Source organism: Odocoileus virginianus, chromosome 4 (assembly GCF_023699985.2).
Source record: "Odocoileus virginianus isolate 20LAN1187 ecotype Illinois chromosome 4, Ovbor_1.2, whole genome shotgun sequence".
In the NCBI taxonomy this organism is placed as follows: Eukaryota; Metazoa; Chordata; class Mammalia; order Artiodactyla; family Cervidae; genus Odocoileus; species Odocoileus virginianus.
In genome coordinates this window covers 89,573,810-89,592,147 of record NC_069677.1, presented here as the reverse complement: position 1 = coordinate 89,592,147, position 18,338 = coordinate 89,573,810, and the positions used below count along the sequence as shown (strand labels likewise).

The window sequence follows — 18,338 nt, the reverse complement described above, 5'->3', positions numbered from 1 at the left end:
GTTTAGAGGTGGGGTCAAAGCTGGAAACGGGTGATCAGCAGGCATGACCCTGGATAAATCACCACTGAGGAGGGGAGGTAGGGAAGAGAAGGGGTCCAAGGACTGGGATCTGGGATGCTGTGACATTTGGAGGTTGTGGCAGTGATGAGAAGCCGGCAAATGAGACTAAGGAAGAGCCGCTAGCAAGCAGGAGGAGAACCAGGAGAGAGCCGTGTTCTGGAGCCGAGGGAGGAGAGTGTATCCAGAAGGGGAAAGATCCACTGTGGCAGAAAGCCTCAGAGGTCAAACCAGCAGCCTCCCCGGCTTCAGTCCAGCAGACGGGCACTTTGCCTGTTTGCATCTCTGCCCACTTCTCATCACACTCCCCTGGAGTCGGCTCCCTTGTCCATGTTGAGCTTCTCTTGGTCCCATCAGGATTTGCAGGGCCCAGCATCTGCTCAATAGACGTTTGTCTAATAAACAAAAAGTGGATGAGGGTCTCCCCTGGTGGTCCAGGGGCTAAGAATCCACCTGCCAATTCAGGGGACGCTGATTTGATCCCTGGACCGAGACGATTCCACGTGCCACGGGGCAACTAAGCCCCTGGGCCGCAGCTACTGAGCACCCGAGAGCCTGTGCTCCGAAGTAAGGGGGGCCGCCGCATTGAGGAGCCCAAGCACCTCAAGGAAGAGGAGCCCTGCTCACCCAAACCACACACAGCCCACGGGCAGCAACAGACTCCGTGCAACCAAAAAAAATAGATGAAAAATCTGAAACAAGGAGTGAGTCAGTGAGAGGTTAGGCACAGGGCTGGACCTGAGAGAAGCTGACAGGCCTCCATCCCTGGTCCCCAGGGAGTGTGTGTTCTTTTGTTTTCAAGTGCCACAAGTCAGGGGTGAGCTGGAGCCACTTGTATTGTCTCATATGAACTAGTACTTGCTATAATTTCAGGAATTCTGTTAAACAGAGCCATAATTAAAAATCAAATTACTGGGGTAGAGAGGGATAGAATAGAAGTTTGGGATTTACAGATACACACTACTATATATATAAAGTAGATAAACAACAAGGACCTACTGTTTAGTACAGGAAACTATATTCAATATCCTGTAATAAACCATAATGATGGAAAAGAAGACTCATTGGAAAAGACCCTGATGCTGGGACAGATTGAGGGCAGGAGGAGAAGGGGACGACAGAGGATGAGATGGTTGGATGGCATCTCCAACTCGATGGACATAGGTTTGGGTGGACTCCAGGCGTTGGTGATGGACATTGAGGCCTGGCGTGCTGCGGTTCATGGGGTGGCAAAGAGTGGGACACGACTGAGTGACTGAACTGAACTGAATTGACTGACACATACATAAAACTGAATCACTTAGTTGTACGCCTGAAACTAACACAACATTGTAAATCAACTATGTGTGAAAGTCGCTCAGTTGTGTCCAAATCTTTGTGACCCTGTTGACTATACAGTCCATGGAATTCTCTAGACCAGGATACTGGAGTAGGTAGCCTTTCCCTTCTCCAGGGGATCTTCCCGACCCAGGAATTGAACCAAGGCCCCCTGCATTGCAGGCAGATTCTTTACCAACTGAGCTATTAGGGAAGCCCAACTATGTAGTTCAATTAAATTAAATCAACTATACTTCAATTAAAAAATCAAATTATATAAATTTATATCTAAATATATTTTTTTAAAAAATACTCAAAATTTCCAAATATTTTGCTACATTTCACTGTTATCTATGCTCTTGAGTTCATTTGCATCTATGGTATCTGAATTATGGGAACCCTGCGAAATGGTGTGTCCATTTCTTCCCAAGACCACATGCAGTGATGTCAAGTTGGTGGCTTGAAATAGACCTTGTGAAAGTATTTACACAACAGAAATAAGCAATTTCTACAAATCAGGGCACCCCTCCCCTCAAACCCCCTGCCCAACACCCCTGCCCTGTCTGTTGTTTTACATTCGCCAAGTGGTTATATTTCCCACAAAGCCCTCCAGGAAGCAGCCTTTTTTCAACGTGGGATGGGGGTGGGGGGGGATGGGGTTGGGGGGGGAGGAAATCACTGAATTCTGCAGAAAGCATGATTTCCTTCTCCCAGTTTATAACACTCACTTGTGTAAATTCCAGGTGGACAAAACCACCAGAGGCTTGACTAGATTTCCCTTTCTCTCCCACCAGTGGTTTGACTGTGTGCAGACAGCTGATGTTTAATACCATCAATCAAATGGGTTTTGACACCACTGCTGATGACTTGCCCCCAAGCACCACCCTGCAGCCTCTTCTGCTGGGCTCTTCTGAGGGAAAGTTTAGATTTATGAAAATCTCTCATTATTATTTAACTGGGTCAGCAGCTGAGCTGGTTATGAAACGGGTGTCTGGATCGGAAATGTGGGTCTCAACTGCCAGACTTGAAAGAATCTTTTTAAGAAAACATACATGGTGAATTTGGAGAGGAGTGGGATTATTCCCTTTGAAAGCTGCAACTCCAGCCAGATTCTTCTCCAGGGCCCGGCCCGCTCCTGGATGACGCAACCCCTCTTACCACCGGAGTGCGTTATGCTCTCTTTAAAGACTCGAGCTAATGGAATGCTGAGAAAATCAATCCCTTATTATGCTGGCCTGCTGTTTGGTAAATGGAAAGCAAATTCTTTCTTTTTCTAAGTAGGCAGGAATAAGCCCTGGGGGATACCTTGATTATTCCTTCCACATGTCCTGAGTGAACGTCCACACCTCATATCTACACTTAACACACATTCAATTCAAAAAGGCCAAAGTCCACATCCACTTGCAACTCACTGGGGACTATTGAGGGACATGTATTAAGGGGCAGACTATCTTTCTCCTCTGAGGAAGGCACATATCATCATGTAGTGCTTTTTGAAGAGATATTCAAATGACATCTAACAGCCATAATAATATTTACCATTTAGTGAGATTTGCCACGTGTCAGGTATCACGCTTTTTCACAACCTCATAAGGTAGATTGTCATTTCATCCCCATTTTACTATTGAGCAAACTAGGGAAGACAAAGAGACCAAGTTCACTGTAAGGAGCAGAGTCTGAATTTAAACCCAGTTCTTTTTGACCCAGACCTAGGGCCATGAAACACATCATTCTATGCCAATGGTCAAGCCTCAGAGCCAAATGAAAGCTCTGGCCAGTTTCAGCCTTAACAGGGCTTTTCCCGGGGGCTTAGCGATAAACAATCCGCCTGCAATGCAGGAGATGCAGGAGTCGCTGGTTCAATCCCTGGGCCTGGAAGATCCCCTGGAGGAGGAAATAGTAACCCACTCAGTATCCTTGCTGGGAAAATCCCATGGACAGAGGAACCAGGCAAGTCCATGGGGTCACTAAGTGTTGGACACAACTGAAGCGACTGAGGACGCATGCGCATGCACACACACACACTCACACACACTAAGAGTGAGAATATATTGTCTTACAAGATGGTAATGAGCCCCTGGTGTTGAAGGCATTCAAGGAGACATGCAAAGAACACTTAGCATGGTAGGCTTCCCAGGGCAGCTGGCCTCTTGTTCAGGGAAGAATGACTGATCCAGTCTGCTGCTTCCTAGAGCCGATTGCTCACGAGGGAAACAGAACACATATTTTGGTAAGAAAGCAGCCATTCTACAAAATCAGATTAGAAATGAAGGGCGAAAATGCAATAAGCTGACCACATCACGAGAAGAGACTTGTTTCGAGTCCATCCAGTGGACTAGGCCTGTCCAGGAATACTGACCTCCTCTCCACGGAACTGTTTACGGAGAAGCCGACGCACAGAGTTCCCCTGGCCCCCACCCTCGTCCAGGACATCGCTCGGATATTCCACCTGTAATTTTTGCCCCAGTTTCCTGAGCCTTCCTCCGAACCTAGTTCACGCTCACACCTGAGTTATCAACACCACCACCGAAACCAGTCTGACTTTTTCTTTTCTTGCCTGATGTCAGTTCCGTTCATCCAGCCAAGGTGCCAGCAGGGCCATGCTCCGTCAGAAGGCTCTGGAGAAGACCTGGCTTCCTCCTCATTTCCAGCCTCCGGCGCTCTGTTCTCTGCATGCCTTGGCTCGTGGTTCCCTCCTCCGCCTCCAAAGGCAGCAGTCAAGGGCTTCGCTTCCTCATCAGACTTTCTGCTGCTCTTAAAGCCCTCCTCAGGACACTTGTGCTTGCACTTAGGGCCCACCACAGGGCAATCCAGGATAATCTCCCCACCTCCCGGGCTTCCCCGGTGGCTCAGATGGCAAAGAATCTGCCTGCTACGTGGGAGGCCCGGGTTCGACTGCTGGGTTGGGAAGATACCCTGGAAAAGGAAATGGCAACCGCCTCCAGTGTTCTTGCCTGGAGAATTCCATGGACAGAGGAGCCTGGAAGGCTACAGTCCATGGGGTCGCAAAGAGTCAGACATGACTGATCAACTAACACTTTCACTCCCCATCTCAAGATACCACTTAATCACATCTGTAAGTCATTTCTATCCTATGCAGTAACATTCACAGTCTCCATGAATCAGGACCTGGATGTCTTTGGGGGTCATTATTCCAACCAGCCACATCTACCTTGACCCACTTACCTCTCTTTCAAGTCCCAGCTCGATGCTCACCTCTTGGGGAAACTTGCCCTGACACTCTCAGGGAGGTGGAATTGGTGCCCCTTTTAAATTCCCCAGCAATTTGTCCACATCTTTATTTTAACCTGTCACCCTGTTACGCTGTAATTCACCCACTGCGTGCCCGCTGTGTGCCAGGCGCTGTTTTTATAGCCATAAACAGACAGGTCCCAGAGCCCTGCCCTTGTGGAGTTTCTATTCCAATGAGAGCAGATGATCAAATTTTTTTTAAGTTAAAATGCCTACTACATTAAAAAGAAACAAATAATAAAGCACCCCCCACACACAAAAAGCATCAGAAGAGCTTTCTAGGGAGAGGGCGGCGCCTGTGCACAGGTTCTCAGACTAGGGTGTGGCTCGGGTGTTCAGGCAGCAGAGAAGGGATGGATCCTTTTTATAGGATCGCTCTCCCAGGCCTGCGTCTTACATAACTGCACAGGGTGTGCATTCCACCAGCATCCAGAAAGTTCCTTTTACATTTAGCCCATTTGCACACTCTTCCAGGTAACAGAGCAACTCTAATCGCTACTGCCTGAGAAAAAAATAATTGGAGGGGATACCAGCGGGGAAGCAGGAAGACCAGCCAAAAGGCATCTCCCTACCTCCAGGACTGCTGAATCCCCAATACTCTGCTGGAACATACAGCAGGGCAAAGAACGGACGGTTACATTCTGTAGTGTGATGTAAGCTAGACTAAGGAGCCAAAATCTCCTGTGTATCCCAGGGCACTCCCTGGCTACTTCCTAGATTCTCATTTCTTCTTTTAAAAAAAAAATTCGTTCACTCATTTAGCCGCATCGGGTCTTAGTTGCGGCATGTGGGGTCTATTCGTTTTGGCTTAAGGGCTTTTCGTCGTGATGCACGTATTTGCGGCAAATGGGCTGGTTGCCCAAGACACGTGGGATCCTAGTGCAGCAGCCAGGGACCAGACCTGTGTCTCCTGCACTGGAAGGCAGATTCTCAACCACTGGGCCACTAGGGAAGTCCCCAGGATTCACATTTCTTGAATGAAGAAGCAGGTCAGATGATTCTTCAAATGCAACATTCTGTCACCCCAACTGCCATCGGGCCTTCTTCACTCGGGTGTTCCGCCATCATCCCCAATTCTGCATGCCTAACCTGAATCGACCCCTTTCTCCTCTCCCCACCTGAAACAACCTCCTCCCGACTTCCCTCACCTGTCGATGGAGGCTTCATCTTCCCTCCTCATTCTGATATCTGCTCATCTCACCGTCTTGTCCGGGTCCCAGCCCTGGGACAGCGTCCCTTGCAGGCCCACTGACCTTCCCCCATCCTGCTCTCAGCCTCTGTCCCCAGGAGCCGCGGAGGCCTCTCCTTCTCCGTGAGCTACCAGGTTCCTCCTCTTGCCGTCCCTCCTCAATCCAGGGATGCCCTTCTCCCCACATCCTGGACCTACCTCCGAGCTCAAGTCCTCGGTTAGTCTGTCCTGGGCCTATCTCTTCAAGACCTCATCTTGTGATCTGGCACTTGGCATATCCAGGGAGAAGGTAAAGTGAAAGTCGAATCGCTCAGTTGTGTCCGACTCTTAGCGACCCCATGGACTGTAGCCCACCAGGCTCCTCCATCCATGGGATTTTCCAGGCAAGAGTGCTGGAGTGGGGTGCCACTTCCTTCTTCAAGGTAACGGCTAGGGAAAAAGATGCACACTTTGGAGGCAGACAGATAGGATTCAAATCCCAGCCAAGTCAGTCACTCCGTAGTATGTGATCTTATGAATTCACTCATCCTCTCTGGGCCTTAGTTTCTTCATATTACAGCTTTAAAAAAAGATTTTAAAATTTAAAACCAATGTGAGCATCCGAAGTTAACGGCTACAAAGCACCCAGTATTCATCAGGTACTCAATAAATGTTGATTCCCTCTTCTCTGCCTGATTTCCCTCGCCCACAGTTCCACTGCCTGCAGTTGGCATTTTGATTCCTTTCCCTACTGCCTTATTATATTTAGTTAAAACTTTATTTATAGATAAATGTTAGTGACACATTTATTCCAGGTCATACCAAGCCAGGTTAAAACACAGGTTAATGAGAACCCCTTTCAAAAACTGTCTACCTGGATGTGCATCAAAATCACCTTACAATGATCCAAGTTGATTTTTTAAACTTATTTGAATATTCTTAAACATGCTCTACAGTAGAAGAGGAGAGTATGATAAACCTCTGTGTACCTGTTACTCAGTTCTGGGAACTGTCCATTTTTAGCCAGTCTTGTTTCATCTATGCCCCCACCAACTCTCTATTTTTATTTCTGGAGCACTTTAAAGCAGATCTCAGACATCATACTGCTCCACTCATGCATAATTCAGTAGGGATCTCTACTATGTAAAGACCTGTCTTGGTTTGCCAGCGCTGCCAAAACAAAATGCTATAACCTCAGTGGCCTCGACAACGGAAATTTGTGTTCTCAGAATTCTGGAGGCTGGACATCTGAGATCAAGGTGCTGGCAGGTCCGGTTGCTCCTGAGGCCTCTCCTCTCGGCTTTTCTGCATCCTCACATGGCCCTTTCTCTATGCGTGCACTCACGGTGTCTCCCCCTCTTCATAAAGACTCCAGTCCTGTGGGACCAGGGCCCCACCCTTATGACCTCATTTAGCCTTGATTTGATCTTTAAGGGCCCTATCTCCAAATACAGTCACATTAGGCGTTAGGGCTTCAACATAAGGAATTTCGGGGAAAAGACAATTCTGTTCATGTTTAAGAAACGTGATCACAACACCATTATTCCTAAAAATAACAGAAACAATTTCCTAGTACTATTTAATATCCTTGTATGTTCAAACTTCTCTAGTCACCACCCCCCAATACATTTTTTAACAGATGACTTGTTGAAACATTCTTTTTGAAATACAGATTCCCAGGCCCCACCCTGGAGTGGCAATTTAGCTCCCACTTTGCTGCTTCTGGGGATGCCTGATAGTTACTGATTGTTATTTAAATGCCAATGGAAGTTTGGCCTTTACATGTTTTAATCAGAATTATGCCTACATTGATAGATTTCTACCAAGAAAGTAACTTCCAGAACAAGTGTCATTAAGTAATGAAATTCACTCATTAGTTTCCCCTGCAGCACAATTAGTTTCCAGTTTTACCATTTTTTATTAAAGTTTATTGGAATTATCTTCATTGGCATCAATTCTTTTCTTGTTTAAATTTTATAATGAAATTTGATTCACCAGCTGGTTTTTGTCCAGGCCAAGTTTTACCAGTTATAACATCTGTCTTTGTGACTTTCCCTTTGTGGCCAGTATTTCTACCAAATCCAGCTTTTCCCGGATTTGCAGGCCCACATTTCGTCAAGTTTTGATTCTTCAGGTAATTTTCAGTCAAGCCATTCTTTTCCCCCTGTATGTAGTGTTAGACGTTGAGAGTCTTGTTTTGTATTGATTATTTCTACCAGTTATGTTCATTATTGCTTTGAGAAAAGGCTGAGAGCTTGGATTTCTCTACTTAGCCATGAAAAAAAAAAAAAGTTCTGTATCTAAGAGATGGCAAGGGAGATGGCGTGTGGGAGTCAGCCAGGGAGAGAGACACAGCGGCAGAGAAAGAGAGAAGCTTGGGGGGAGGCTGCAGCTGGCTTGGGATAGTGTTTGCCAAGCTCTCTGCGGGCTGCAAATGTGCTTGGAGGTCAGAAGGGCAAGATTAAAACAGTGTGGAGGCTGCAGCATGGCTGGTGAGCATGGGTTAGGCAAATAGCTGCAGGACTTGAGATCCTGGGAAGTTAAACACGCACTTGCCAGCTTGCCCCTCCCCGCTTTCCCCGCTTTGTGGCTCTTTCTCGCTTCCTCATCCCTGTGAGTCTGGGGCTGAGTGTCAGCCCTCTGCTCTTCTTGACCTTCAGGCCAACTGCTGCCGCCCCGGAGCCTCGATCCCTCCCCATGGCCACAGGCCATCAGGTACCTTTAGCAGAGGTGGCCTCCCCCTAGGTTTGGTCAGGGCCTAGCACGGTGCTCCGCATGCAGTGAGGTCCAAGAACCACCTGTTGACTTACTCATCGTAAAACATCGCCGTTATGATGTCAAGCCCCATAAGCTAGGCCACTGTCAAATGCAAACACATCGAACTCAACCTACCACTTCCTGGGGGGGAAGTGGGCGGACGGATCCAGATTCGGCAATTCTGAACTGTTGGGAGGCCTCTCAATCTGTCTACAGGATTGAAGCTTGAGAAGTTTTATTTTTTGCCGACGTTCCCCAGCAAATGCCTGCTGCACGCCCACACGCTTAGCCAGCGAGAACAGAAGAGCTGCTGCAAAGGACTGTTCCCTCTGGGACCCATCACCGCAGGCAGGGCAGCCGCCCCGGGGCTTGCGTGCCCGCCCCGGGCTGGGGGCGGGATCCCAGGAGGGGATGGGCTCCCGATGCCAGTGCAGCAGTGGCTGCCCGTTGTCCTGCCAGGGGCCAGTGAGGCCCCGTGGAGACCTGGTGGGGGCCTGGAGGTGGGCCACCCGGAGCGGAGACAGAGGCGGCAGACGACTGCAGGGCCGTGTGTGTGTGTGTGTGTGTGTGTGCGCGCGTGCACTCAGTCCTGTCTGCCTCTGTGACCCCATGGACTGTGGCCCACCAGGCTCCTCTGTCCAGGGGATTCTACAGGCAGGAAGACTGGACTGGGTTGCCATTTCCTTTCCAGGGGATCTTCCCCACCAGAAGGATCTTCTGTGCCAATGTCTTAAGCGGCTTCATTATGAGTGGCAGCACCCATCATATAAACTGTGCTTACAGTGTTCAAGCCCAAGAATTGGCGAAAGAAAACAGGAGGAAGAAGAGAAGTGTGCTGGCCTTCAAGAGAATTTGAGACGAGAGAGAGGGCTGCCCTCCGTGTTTCTCAAGTTCCACTTCAGGTTGGAATCAGCTGGGGTTGGGGGGGTGGCTTGAAAAAGATTGAGGCTCCAGCCCCAACCCCACCCCAGAGGCTGATGTAATTGGTCTGGGTCCGGTCCTGGTCATCCAATTTTTCAAAAGCTCCCCAGGGGGGTTTAATGTGCAGCCTATGAGACAACTGGGCTGGATTGAAGACAGAGGAGGAAACCTGAGCTCCCTGGGTCTTCGGTGGCCCGCAGTGACAGGGAGAAGGCCCTTGGACCTGACCTTTGGTGTCAGGTGGCGGGCTGCGGGGCTCGAGGCCAAGCACTGGGCATGGGCATCTTCAGGTCTGAGTGCAGCTTTGGGACAGACCGCGGACCGCTGTGAGTCCTTGGCCAGCGAGCTTGTGGGGCAGAGGAGACCTGGGCTCCCCAGGTTGCTGGGTGCCAGGCAGTCCCTTCCTGCCTTTGCTCCCCTCAGAGACTTTCCAGTTCTAAAACATTCTGAATCTCAGCTTTCATTAAAATAGCCCAGTCACTTCTAGCTCAACAGATTTTTTTTTCCTTCCCCCATGAATTATTCAAACTTGGGAGTCAAATGTTGAAAATAACATGTTGGAGTTGTCCCCATTAGAAAGCTTTTAGCTGTGACTTGCTGGCTGCCTTTATATTTACAAAGCCTGGTCTCTGCAGATGGGGGTAGGGGGAGGTGACTGCAGTCAATCATTTACAGAGTCTCTAGAGAATGCCACGTGGCGATGAAATAAGTAATAAACCCCCACAGAATAAACAGAGGCGGTGGAACCGCCATGGGCGCTCAGAAGGGTCTCCAGGCTTGGGCAAGCCTCCCGATCTCCCTGAGCGTCTGTTTTGGCCATGTTCATAAAAGTCTGTTTCACGCCTGCCCTGTAGACGGGATTAAGTGGGTGACATTTCCCCTCAAGGAGCCCCCAGCTGGGGGGTTGAGGCAGGCACATATCCAGCCAGTGATAAGAGGACATGAATAAGAAGCGGAATATGCTACAGATGTTAACTTGTGGCCTTCTTCATGACTTCTAACCACCACACAGAAAATTCAGAATAAGCAGAAGGTGGGACCGAGTGATGATGGCTCTTGGAGGGGCCCAGAGTTTCTGCCTGCAGGTCACCACCATGTCATTGCAGATGTTGCCACGTTCCAGACCACACAGGGCCTCACTGTGACTGCTTCTAGAGCTGGGATTGTTAAGGTGGGGAAATGAAAATGGGGTGGTTGGTGTAATTTGCAAGAAAGTTACAAATATACTGTCATACCAGAGGAAAAGTATTTCTAGAGAACAGAAGAGATCAGATTCATTTGCTTAATTTTCAAAATCATTCTCTCTCTCTTTGTTTTTTAACTGCTTCCTGAATAAACAAATCCCACCCAAGGCAGTGGAGGAAGTTATATCTGGTGACTGTGCAAGAATCAGCAGACAATAATATCTGGGAATTTTCACAGCAGGTGTCAAGGAGGTGAGCAATTTCAAATGCTAGGACATTTATGATGTCATTTTTACTTTGCTTTAGAAAAGATGGTTAAGGTGCTAATCATGTAAACTAGTAATTTCGAGCCTCTAGCGTATGTCTGGCTTGCTAAAACACTGATTGCTGGGCCCACTGCCAGGGTTTCTGACTCCAGGGCCTGAGAATTTGCATTTCTAACATGTTTCCAGGTGATGCTGAAGCTGCCAACTGGGGATGGAGCTTTGAGAAGCACTGATATTAACACCTACTTTCAGTATTTGAAATGCTGTTCAAAGCAGCAAATACAGCTCATTGAAGGACTCTCAGGGCTGGGCTCCTGCTGTCCTGTCTCCTCTCTCTTCTTGTCTGTTCCTGTTCTGACTTGGTTCTCGTTACCTGTAGCATAAAAAGTGGAAGTGAAAGTCGCTCAGTCAGGTCTGACTCTTTGTGACCCCATGGACTATACAGTCCATGGAATTCTCCAGGCCTGAATACTGGAGTCTGGAGTCAGTAGCCTTTCCTTTCTCCAGGGGATCTTTCCAACCCAGGGATCAACCCCAGGCCTCCTGCATTGCGGGCAGATTCTTTACCAGCTGAGCCACAAGGGAAGCCCAAGAATATTGGAGTGAGTAGCCTATTGCTTCTCCAGCGGATCTTCCCAACCCAGGAATCAAACCAGGGTCTCCTGCCTTGCAGGCAGATTCTTTACCAGCTGAGCTACCAGGGACGCCCACCTGTAGCATGGATCTGTGGCCAATCAGCTGTAGAGAAATGTGTCCCTTCTTGGCCACCATCATCTTAAGTAATCATTAGCACAATTAGTTCCTTTGTAAAATCTGCATCTTGGCTCATCCAGATTATTTTCCCCTCGAGTTTCTTCAGGTGAAAAAAAGAAAGAAAGTGAAAGTTGCTCAGTCATGTCTGACTCTTTGCGACCCCATGGACTGTAGCCCATGGAATTCTCCAGGCCAGAATACTGGAGTGGGTAGCCTTCCCCTTCTCGGGAGATCTTCCCAATCCAGGGATCGAACCCAGGTCTCCTGCATTGCGGGCGGATTCTTTACCAGCTGAGTCACAAGGGAAGCCCAAGAATACTGGGAGTGGGGAGCCTATCCCTTCTCCAGTGGATCTTTCCGACCCAGAAATTGAACCAGGGTCTCTTGCATTGCAGGCAGATTCTTTACCAACTGAGCTATCAGGGAGTGCATATCATAAATTTTTAAGAATTGCCCCAGCCGAAGAGTCCATGACTTTATGAAGCAATGGATTTAAGAAGCACTGTCCATTTGTTCTGAGAGGAGGAGAAAAATCACTTTTACAGAGCATCCACTTTCCTACTTGTGTTCCAAGTCTCATTTAATTCTCCTGAAAACCATGGCATTTTCGAGACAGAGACTCAGCAGTTCAGAGAGTTTAGGTCACTTGCCCACGTCACCCAGCCAGTGAGCAGTGGAGCAGGGTTTGAACTCTGAACTGTCCTTGCTCCATCCAGCATAAAGCTGGCTTTCCTGCTGCGGGGGCAAAACGAGAATGATGCCAGGGAAATGCTTCCTCCCATGGGCTGCTCGTCTGATGCTTGGGTGTTTGCACCCAAGAAGGAGGCCTTGGCACCAGGCCCCCATGTTTACAGGTCTGGGATCCCACACACACAAGAACTGAACGCAGGGCCCCGGGCCGGGTGGAGAGCCAGGCCCAGCTTGGACGGCACGACTGTCAACGCAGCAGAAATACTACAGGGAAAGGCAAAAACATTTCAAAGATACAATCACAGCCATTTTCTTCTTGCTGGAGCCAATAGCTTCTGACTCTCTATTTGAATAGGCTTTTCTTTTCCTTAAAAAAAAAAGAAAAAGCTGTTCTATTTGTAGCTCTCCTAATGACAAGGTCACGGTGTTCACAAGGATGATAAGAGGAAGCCTTTCTGTGACACAGGCAAGCCTTGCCAGTCTTAACATCCCGTAATTCAAAATCGCTGGTCCGAGCGACACTCGGGGAAGAAAACGGATGTCTTTCCCAAATCTGGTCATTAGTGAGCAGGAAGTGAGAGCCGTCAGCTGCCACTTATTACCAGGGGCCCTCAGGGACCATCTGCTTTTTCATAAGCAGCCTTTAAATTATCTGCAGTCAAGAAGCCCAGCTCAGTCAGTCTCAGAGGCAGCTGGAAACTGAACCAGGCACGTCTGGGAGAACTGAAGTCAGAATCAGGAGCCGCAGACGCTGGAGAGGGGTTTAAATGATTACCCACACTTTGAAGGAAGCCACACAAGAGCCAGTGCCTGATCTGAGGGTTGGGGGACAGGGGAATAATAACGGTCTACCAGTGCTTCGCAAACTTCGGTGTGTTAATGAGAAAACCATGAGATTTCTGTTAAGAGCAGTTTCTGTTTCTTTTGGTTCAGAATGGGGTAGAGATGATGCTCTTCTAACAAGCTCCCAGCAATGTCAACTTCCCTGTCCACAGACTTGCCTGTCCACGTTGGAGAGTCTGGAGAACTTTCCTTGTAGAGTCTTCAGTGGTCTTAAAGGAATCGATTTCTAGATCCTCAAAGCCTATTTTCACTGTTTCCTAAAATCTAAGAAAGTGAAATCAACGCTGTGTGCTCCTCTTTACAACAGACTTCTTCCTGCTTCTCTTCCCTTCTCTCCTCCATCTCAAAGCTTACAATGGTGCATTGCCTCAGGGAGCAGAAACCCACCGATTCCCAAGCAAAGCAACAGTTTGAAATATTGGTGTTACTGTTGAGAAAGTGACTAACTCTAATAACTGGTTACAAATATTTTCACAAGTCAAATGGTGTTGATTCATTGCTCTCAACAAAGCTGAAGGAGATGTGAATTATTCGCTTATAGTTATTTTTAGATAATTTTGAGGGAAAAAAATCACTAAGTGATTTTTAGCATTTATTCAAAAAGAATTCAAAGAATTTAATGACATCTCTATAGCAAAACTTCCAACCCCACTGCTTAAATTTGAACAAAAGTTCTCAGAGTTCTATTGAAAAAGAGAAAAAATTAGGTGAGTATTGATTCTGCGAAGGGAAAGCCAAACTGGAGTTCGTATTGCTAAGACAACTCTCTAAAATGGAGCTGTGAGGCCACTGAGGAAGTGGGCCTTATGCAGGTCTTAGTCCTGATAAAATCTGAACTTTGACCACTTATTTTCTTAATGCAGGCCTCCAGAACACCTGCCCAGTGTTACAGAAACTCAAGCTACTTGTTGGACCCTTACCCTAAGATAACTCATGACAAAAAAACAAATAACTTGTGACAGACTATCCTTTATGGATAAATATTTATTTTCCTGCATCAAATTCAATTTAACTCCTGCCAGACAACTAACAACCTTGTGACTTTTGCCTTTATAAGCTTCTGACTCTCTTCATCAGAACACTCTTAATGATTTTACCAGAATCTGTGCATTCTGAATTGCAAATCTTAAGACCACAAATTATTATTTGCAGAGAACTGTCCAACATTGCTGAATTATATTCCATTTTAGCAGTAATAGTCAACACAGAATGATTACTTAGTTGTTTTTAGGAAGTAGAACAAAGAAAAGAAAAAATTGATCCAATCACAAAGAGATCCATTTCCAATAAAAATTGTGTTTAATAATAATAACTACCAAAACATATATTTGTGTTTTTATCATTGTTTACCATTCACCATTGTATGACTCAATCCAGAGAAATGTTTTAACCCTTAGGGACTTATGAGATCTGAGTTTATATACATATTTTTTGTTGTAGAAAAATATGACGCAAAGTATGTTTCACGGGGTAAAGTTCCATATGATAAAGGAATGAAAATATGCATCAAAGAGAGGAAAGAATGAGGCAACATTTAGAAGAGCTCATTCAAATATTTCTAAACAGATAATGATACCAAATCACTATGGTACACAGATTCCATTGTAAACTTTTTTAAAATTATATAACAGTCTTGCTTTAAATGCCAATATTTTAAGAAAAGCTTGTTCCTGTATATTTTTAATGGATGATTACACATGGGTTTCGCTGGAAACATCTTTGATAGAATAATTTTAAAATATTTGTATTTATTTATTTGGCTGTTCTGGGTCTTAGTTGCAGCATGCAGGATCTTCAGTCTTTGCGGCATGTGGGATCTAGTTCCCTGATCAGGGATTGAACCTGGGACCCCTACTTTGGGAGGGTGGAGTCTGAGCCACTGGACCACTGGGGAAGTCCCTGGAAACATGTTTTAAATTATATAAAGTTTATTGCAAAATATCAGTATTTATAGTAGGAAACTGCCTTCTTTTGAAACTTACGTTTTAGATGTAAACATAAAAATTATGCGTTGCACATAGTCTTTTCAACTCTTTTTAAGTTTACAGAGTAAAACAATGTTTGAAGACCAAATGTCATGGCAGAACATCCCTCAGACTTTAGGAGGTATCTTCATTTTACCAACCAGTTTTTCATTTGGTCTGCTTTTTAAATAACCAATTCCACTTAAATTATGGGTTATTCATTCATTCATTTGTTTGGTTTTTGTCTTCTGTTTTGGCAGGAGGAGGTAAGAGGGATGGGGAAGGTTGACGGAAAAGATAAAAGAAAATATTGGGTTGGTATCTCCGAGAGATAGTACTTCTTTGGGTTATTAAATATACAGACAACAGTTCCAGCCATCTTCTCATCTTTTATCTCCATTCCACCTTATCACATACTTTCAAAAATGTATAATGAAAAAAATGTGTAAGGTATTACTACTACTACTAATATGAACTCTTATGGATTTACCACTCTGTTCGTGAAAGAGAATGTTACCAGTTCTGTTGAAGTCCCCTTTGCACCCCACCTTCATGCCATTCTCCTAACCTTTCTTCTCCCAAAGTAAGCACAGCTCTAAAGTCTGTGTATATGATTCCATCACTCAGAAAAAAAAAAAAAAGATTTCCATGCATGCCTTAGCAACCTACAGTTCAGTTTTGCCTGTTTCTGCACTTTCCATAAATGTTATCATATTGCATATATTCTTCTACAATGTGAGTTTTTTCACTTGGCATTTTTTTTAAAGAGATGCATTCATGTTGATCAGTTCAGTTCAGTCGCTCAGTCACGTCCGACTCTTTGCAACCCCATGAGTCGCAGCACACCAGGCCTCCCTGTCCATCACCAACTCCCAGAGTTTACCCAAACTCATGTCCATTGAGTCGGTGATGCCATCCAACCATCTCATCCTCTGTTGTCCCCTTCTCCTCCTGCCCCCAATCCCTCCCAGCATCAGGGTCTTTTCCAATGAGTCAGCTCTTCGCATGAGGTGGCCAAAGTATTGGAGTTTCCGCTTCAGCATCAGTCCTTTCAATGAACACCCAGGACTGATCTCCTTTAGGATGGACTGGTTGGATCTCCTTGCAGTCCAAGGGACTCTCAAGAGTCTTCTCCATCACCACAGTTCAAAAGCATGAATTCTTCGGTGTTCAGCTTTCTTTATAGTCCAGCTCTCACATCCATATGTGACCACTGGAAAAACCATAGCCTTGACTAGATGGACCTTTGTTGACAAAGTAATGTCTCTGCTTTTAACATGCTGTCTAGGTTGGTTATAACTTTCCTTCCAAGGAGTAAGGGTTTTTTAATTTCATGGCTGCAGTCACCATCTGCAGTGATTTTGGAGCCCCCAAAAATAAAGTCAGCCACTGTTTCCCCTCTGTTTTCCATGAAGTGATGGGACCAGATGCCATAATCTTAGTTTTCTGAATGTTGAGCTTTAAGCCAACTTAAAGCCACAATTCACAAGCCAACTTAAAGGCAGCAATTCATGCTGATACATGTAGCTAAAGTTCATTCCTTTTCATTATGGTAAGGTATTATCTAAGTGTGGCAGAAATGGTTCATTCTTCTTTTGGTAAATTGTTGCTTGTTGTTTTGTGACTACAAAGAAGATGCTACCATGGACATTTTTGTACATGTCTCATGTTGTACACACATTAGAGTTGATCTGGGGGTAAGTGTGTATGTGGTGTGTTTACACATCCCTGGGATTTCTAGATAACAGAACATTTTATGTGTGTATTCAGCTTTACTAGATAATGCCAAATTATTTTCAAAATGGTTGGAATAATTTATATTCCCATCAACAGTATATAAGGATATAATTTGTGTATATATATTTCATCGTTGCCTCACCAACATGTTCTAAAATGCTTTATCAATTTGGGGGCTATAAAATTGTATCTTTTTCAGGCTTAATTCCCACATTCCTAATTATAAATGAGATTGAGAGTGTTTACATGTGTTTATCGGGCATTATGCATTCTCTTCTGTCAAATGCCTTTCTGTGCCTTTTCTTTATTTTTTCAGCTAGCTTTTGTCTTTTTGAAAATTAATTTCTAAAATATGTGTGTTATACATATGTTTGCTATCAAGTATTTGTGTTTTATACATATAATGTGTATATTAAAAATATTAAATAATTAATAATTAAATAATTAACAATTAAATAATTCTTTCTGGATAAATTCATTTGTTGGTTATATGTTCTGCATGTTTCTTTTCCCAGACTGTAGCTTTCTTTCACATTCATCTTGCCCCTTTTGATAAACAGAATTTTTTAATTTTAATGGCACTGAATTTGACAATACTTTCCTTCAGGACTTGCACATTTTGTTCTTGTTTAGAAAATTCTTTCCTACGTTGAGATCAGATCAGTATTCTCTATGTTTTCTGCTATAAGTTTTGAAGCTTTCCTTTGCATACTTAATTGGTTGCTGTGTATGGTGTGAGGTAGGGATCCAGTTATTTTCCTTACACCAACTATTGAATGGTCTACACTTTCTCCAACAATCTGTAATGCCAGCTCTGTTGTAGATGAAGTTTCCACTCATGCATGAGGCATCTTCTGGGCTCAATTATCTTCTATGCGTTTCATTTCTCAAAATCCCTCTCTTCTATAGCTTCCTTTCAACTGTGCCTCAGTCAGTGTAGGGAAGTCATCCCTTTACCTTTACCTTGTCTAAGGATTCTTGGAGATATTTGGTTACTCTGTACCTGCATCATAGCATTGGTGCAAAGCAATCAAATAAGAGTACAGTCAAAACTAAAAGACATTTGCTCTTCTTCTCCTGTGAGAACACCAAAATCAATAGAATGGGAAAGACTAGAGATCTCTTCAAGAAAATCAGAGATACCAAGGGAACATTTCATGCAAAGATGGGCACAATACATGACAGAAATGGTAAGGACCTAATAGAAGCAGAAGAGATTAAAAAGAGATGGCAAGAATACACAGAAAAATTGTACAAAAAAGGTCTTAATGACCTGGATAACCACGATGGTGTGGTCACTCACCTAGAGCCAGACATCCTGGAGTGTAAAGTCAAGTTGGCTTTAGGAAGCATTACTATGAACAAAGCTAGTGGAGGTGATGGAATTCCCATTGAGCTATTTCAAATCCTAAAAGATGATGCTGTGAAA

The 18,338-nt window shown here is 45.2% G+C and overlaps 1 long non-coding RNA gene across 1 annotated transcript; it reads left to right on the top strand.

The window, feature by feature from the left end:
• The first annotated feature begins 8,721 nt into the window (after window positions 1-8,721).
• Window positions 8,722-17,359, top strand: LOC139034844 (uncharacterized). The gene is made up of 3 exons (XR_011487432.1): window positions 8,722-9,453; window positions 10,825-10,908; window positions 13,299-17,359. It is a non-coding gene; the product is annotated as an uncharacterized lncRNA (long non-coding RNA).
• The last annotated feature ends 979 nt before the right edge of the window (window positions 17,360-18,338 follow it).